We start from the raw sequence: 6000 nt of genomic DNA on the forward strand, positions 1-6000 counted from the left end.
CTACAATTTACATGATGACATATAGGAGGATCGGATGTTTTTGACGATGGAAATGCAAAATTCACACCAAAATCGAGCATTGAGGATGGGATCACAGGGATGGCACAAATTCCCAAAGCAGCCAGCCAGTGCGGGTACCTGAGGTAGAGAGGCCTGTGGGAATACTTTGGGTCAGTCAAAAGAGGAAGGTGGGATAACAGATAACGAACAAACGAGTCCCACGCAGGGTGTTTTGACACTAAAAAGAAAATCCTTCTTCCTTTGAAACCCAAATGAGCTCATGCGAGGTCCTACTTCCAAACGCACACCCGAGCCACTGCCCATGAATCAAATCCTTAGATGTTTGAGTCAGAACCAGAACTGATGTTTTTTTTCACGTTTAAAAAAAAATATATATATATATATATATATATCACTGAGCTGACCAGAGCGGCTGTAACCTCAGCTTGAACTTCCTTCATGCCTGGCCACAACTCAGCTGTAAACACATCACTTCTCTTAAATTGGCCTAAAAGCGCCCCTGGTTTCCAGACTTCCCTCCACGCGCTGCGGACACCAGCCTCCTTTGACCTTCACACCAAGCCGCGGCCCGAACCTCAGCTATTGATTTTTCTAACTATCTGTTTACTCCTCGTCTGCACACTTTCCCAGCTGCTTGGAGAGCATCGTTTGCCCCGAGGCGATCAGCAGGGCTCAGCTTGTTCCAGTCTTTGATCATCGTTCAGCCAGCGGATTAACATATGCACACTCTCTTCCTCCCTTTGTCGCTGAGCTTGATAATAAATCTATGGCCTTCCCCTCTCTCTCTCCTCCCTCTCTCTCGCTCCAATATGGGACGAGCCATGAATCAATCACCCCGCTTTACGCCTCATGTCCGACATGGATGCAAATCACAGAAGGATCTGTGGGTAAAGCTGTGCTTATTAAAACCCGATGCCTGACTCATTACAACCCGCTCATGCACATGCATGTCGCCAAGATGAACAGCAGGTAGCACGCATGAAATACAGCAACATTGGTGGAGATAAAGCACAGACAGATGAGATTAACCGATTTCTGCAACTCTTATCTCAACGGAGGCCAAAACTAAGCCTCACCCACTTTGCCAAAACTAAAAGAGAATTGAAAGCTAATGAAGTTAATTACCGCGTCATTGTGGGAGGTTACAGCCTCGTCTAAAAGAGGCTTAATCTGAGGGAAACTGCAGTGCGGAGGCTTGCCTTCGTACCTGCCCTCACTGTGCAGTAAGTGTACTAATTAAGGTTGGTTTGAGCCTACAACCACCTCTGTTAGCTCACTTAAAGGGCCAGGGCTACTGGGGTTTAAAACAACACTCAGAAGGACTCTGCAAGTAGGACACTGGGTAAATGTGTGTGAGACCGAGCAGGAAGAAGAGAAAGTGTGTGTATTTCCAGGTAGACAGGTGACTTTTTTTCTTAAAATGCAACCTATGTGGTTTCTCTAATGGCCACTGTTGAGACACGCCCTCACTCCCCGTTGCCTTTCTTATTTATTACGACCTAATTATATCAGCGTGTCAGCTAACGTAACCAGCTCCTTGCCCTAAATGCCGCAATGCTCTTGTGGCTGCGCTCGTACTTGCAGACCTTATATTTCTGAGCCGTGTACCATTTAACCATGGCTTCTCGAGGCACACAGGGTTGTTTAGCCCGCACTTCCCCCCCACCCCCACCCCCACCCCACTCAGTCCATCAAGAATGCAATGGATGAGGCGGAGGAGCACACGCGCTTAATAAAAATACAGTAACAACGTGAGCTCAGGACTGGCAGAAGGAGGAGGGGAGGAGGAGTGAATTTGGACGAGTTCCCCTCCTAATCATCAGCGTGTCGGCCTGAGCGGGCCTGCGAGGTGCCGGAGCTGGGGCCCTATTAAAAAACTGAAGTCCAGCTTGCCGGAAAAGATCCATCCTCTCACCTCGGAAAACAACAACCCCGCTCGCCCCGACAGTGAGACAATCAGCCGTGCTCTGCTCGGGGTGAGGCGGCGGTGACCCGGCGTGCCGGGATGAAGCCAGTTCCACACACTGATGAGAGCTTTCACAGACATCAAACGGGGGTGCCGCAGACCTCCCCACGACCTGCCTGTGCTGCCTTGTCTCCTGCTCTCTGCTTTTATTTGAGGTTGATACGGGCAGACGGATCGGCAAATATCGATCACGGCGAGCTCGGTAAAAGTCTCCCTCCAGGTTTGAGAGGTGATTACAGGCCCTGGACCCAGCTGATGCAGACTGGGTGTGTGTATGTGTGTACATTTAGGTTTTTCCTACACCACCTGTCAGACAGGCCGAGAAGAGCAGCCCTATATTCTTTGGTTCGAGTGTCTCCAATCATCTGCAGAAGAGAGACATCTTTTTAAAAAAACACCCAGACAGACAGGCAGGCACACTGTACAACACAGAAAATAGGTTATAAAGCGCGGAGAATAATGCATGTGAATCCCAATCATCGAAATTCAAATGATTTGGATGTATCCCCAACCAGCCCTCCTCTCCTTGTCTGCCTTCTGTCGAGGCCTCAGAACTCACCAATAGGATCGGAGGGAAACAGGCTGCAGATTCAGAGGGTTTGCATTAGGAATGGCCCGTTATTAATTAAGCTTGTGGGGAAGAGTTTTTTGACAGCGGCTCCCGAGGCGGCGAGCGGTGTGGATCTTGGCGCTGACCTGGCCCAGCAGGGGTAGGAGCTGTGTCTTTGAGGTGGTGGTGGTGGTGGTGGGGGTAGAATGGGGAATAGGTGGTGGGCGGGAGAGAAAGAGGGGGTTGGGGGTGGGGGTGCTGGCTTCATGCCGACAGCCAGGCCTGCCACGTCTGCGTGCCCGCTTTGAAGTGTCACCTTGAGGGAAGAGCCGATGGCCGGGAAGCCGGGAGGGCGGGAGCCGCGGAGAGGAGTGGCACGGTTGGCATTGCCAGACATGGCGCTTTAATATTGCATGGGCTCCCGTCCATCTCTGTACACACTCAGGACATTCCTTCTGCTTGATTTAGTTTGAAAGTAGATCTTTGTTTTTTTTTCCGCCCCTCTCCTTTCCCCTCCTCTCTTGCCATGCTGTGGCTCAACACCTGTGCTGGTTTTGTGCTCATTCTTGCCTGAACAAATGTCAAGCTCTACAGTCAGTGGAACTTTAACAATTCCCGGCATTATCAGAGTTGACAGCGTTGCATTTGGCCTGCTGAGTGATGTAGAGTTGATGCGTATGGCTTCTTATAGCTACAATAAATAACTACACTCCAAAAACCATCTCCATCTCATCAAGTCAGTTCTATGAAAAATAGATTTTTTGAATAGAAATATTTTACTTTTCTTTAAAAAAATAAAATTTTCATTAAAAAAATGAAAAACTCAGTTTGAAGACATGTTTCCTTTACAAAGCAACAAGAATACAAGATTTTTCCAGAATTCTTTTGTGTGTGTGATTCCCGTAACACGATTGCACACTCAAGAATGCATAACCAAAAGGTCTGTTTATGCCCCTCTGTTGAACATAGAAATAAAAAGATTATTTTAGAACTAAAAGGCCATTCTGACTGAGTGCAAAAATGTCTGGCTGGATGTTGAGTTACACCCACCTCAACTCAATTTCCCCCCTCTACCTAAGAATAAGACATAAGAAACAAGAAAAATGAAAATCTAAAATGCATGATATCTGCATGGGAAACACATGACAAATTTTCTTGTCTTGTTTCAAAAAAATAACACTTTAAGAACTATTTTCTTTGGCAAAAATAACTTGATCAGAAGCACTATATATCATATAACTGTCTTTTGCCTCAGAATGAAAATGCAGAGACTGGTAAATTGATAATGATGTGTCTTAGTGGCCGACTTTCTGCAAAATCTAAGGAGTATTCACCTTGGTGTTGCTAATTGCTAATGTTGCTTTCATCCCTTCCTCAAATGGCATCTTCCTTTACGAAAACGAAACCATATCACTGGGGACTCAACTTAAACTTTTACTAGCATTTCATTCCCGTGTTTGCCTGACCCGCTGCCAGCACAGTTACAGAGCGCGGCGGAGAATCAAACATGGCGTTAGTTTGAGGAGATGCATGAGAGGGAGTTTATCAACAGAGGCTGCAGAGAGGAGGTGTTTTGAAGTGAGGGAAAAACGTATTTAAAAAAACACTCACACTGCACGCACTTTCTACCCACTTTAACAACCGTCCCAGTTCACAAATAGCAGTTTTAACTCCCCTGATTAGCACTGACATCTGCAGTCTTTCATCTCTCCCTCCATCTTGTTTTTTTAATCAGATTAACCCAAACGGGCATCCTTTAATGGCCTCTTTTTTTTAGGAAAGCTGAAAGAGGGGAGATAATTAAAATAATTAAACCGCTGGGACCGGTCTGTGCACGCTCGTCTCCCGCTCTTTTCTTTTCTTCTTCCCTTTAAGTTTTGATTCTGCCTTGCTTACTGATTCAAGCGGCACAGAGAGAGAAAGACTCATCATCCTCGCTTAATTGCATTAAGTTGACTCTCGGAGGTCCAATTCTTCCCTCCAAAACCAACAGCCAGTCTAGGATCTGATCTTTAGGTGCATGTCAGCTCTCTCAATGTGGAAGTAGAGGGGGGAGGGCGCGTTTCTAAACAGCCTTTATGGAGCATATTTATTTAGTCAGTGAGTGTGTTCTGCATAAGGCCGAAGATAAAAAAAAAGGGGGAAAAAAGTATCCTCTTTAATGATTATTTATTCATGGACTTTTAAGCTTTTAATGAGGACAAATGAAGCCGTTTTCCAGAGTGTCAGTATGTAGTATGCTTACCAAAAATATTCTTGTTTAGCATTTTCTTCTGCACTGTGTGTCCGTGAGGAATAAACACTAACATTTAAATATAACTAGGAGTTTGGAGCGAGACTTTTAAGCGATCAGTTTATCTTGATCTTGCATGAATACAAAATTCCCCACAAGTTTTCATCATGGTGATGATGATGATTTATTAATTTTCGGTAATCCTTGTAATTGAAGCTAAATTGATAAAATGCGGTTAATGACCACTGCATAGGAAAGCTTTTTAAAAAAGTAAAATAAAAGTGGTTTATCAGAGTCTCGATGCTTTTTAAAATAAAAATGTTCTAACTTCTTTTTAAACTAAAAGACACACAGCAACTTTATCAATCAATGACCTCCGGAACTTAACAATCAGATGCTCCTTTATATCAATTATTCACTCCTGTGTAATTTATTCTCATTCATATGAACATGTGTCGTGCGTTTGTACTTTCTAACTTCTACACTGACGACTGGCGGGGGGAAAAAGTAGGCTATACCGCACCGTCTGAGTTATATTTTGCATTATAGGTGTACATATCTTGAATATCATAATAACACGTCTTCAGATGAATTCAAACTTTACTTCCTGTCAAAAAGAATCTAATGAATTCTTGCATGAGGATTTTACGGAGAGCAAGGGCCCCGACACCCTCCTCGGAGTGCAGCCCCAACTTTACACAAGCTCGGATGTCTTTTTCCCCACTCATACACTTTCACTTCATTCAGATCATTTTCACAGGGCTTCATTTCAAGTTGGCACAAAAAAAAGGAAAGAATCCCTTTGCTGGAAATACTTAAGATTTATGTTTAAATTTTCATGGAATCTTTGAGAACATTGAGGAGCAATTTCACATTTGCACTGACATCTAATTTCTCAAGTAGAGTCTGAAAGCACAAATTGCCAACGATTCCCTATGTGCCCAATTATCCTGCATCAATTTCCTTGACCCTGCGGAATGCTGGTAAATTAATCATACCACATTTTTTTTTTTTTTTTGGACTCTCTCTCTCTCTCTCGTGAAATACATATGCACGCGTTTGATAAACTAATCATACTTGGTCGGTTATACTCACAAAAAATGATTCAGTCCTGGAAGCAGGATGAGAGTTAACAGCATGGCCCAGGGAATTGGGAGCTGGTAAAACACACACAGACACGTATGTACATACACAAACCACACACACCAACATTCACACACACACACACAC

At 44.4% G+C, this 6000-nt stretch overlaps 1 long non-coding RNA gene across 1 annotated transcript in view; it reads right to left on the minus strand.

The window, feature by feature from the left end:
- Positions 1-6000, minus strand: part of LOC123981926 — a 28097-nt gene that overhangs the window by 19880 nt on the left and 2217 nt on the right. The gene's annotated exons all lie outside the window — the stretch shown is intronic.

The sequence above is a fragment of the Micropterus dolomieu genome, linkage group LG13 (assembly GCF_021292245.1).
Source record: "Micropterus dolomieu isolate WLL.071019.BEF.003 ecotype Adirondacks linkage group LG13, ASM2129224v1, whole genome shotgun sequence".
In the NCBI taxonomy this organism is placed as follows: domain Eukaryota; kingdom Metazoa; phylum Chordata; class Actinopteri; order Centrarchiformes; family Centrarchidae; genus Micropterus; species Micropterus dolomieu.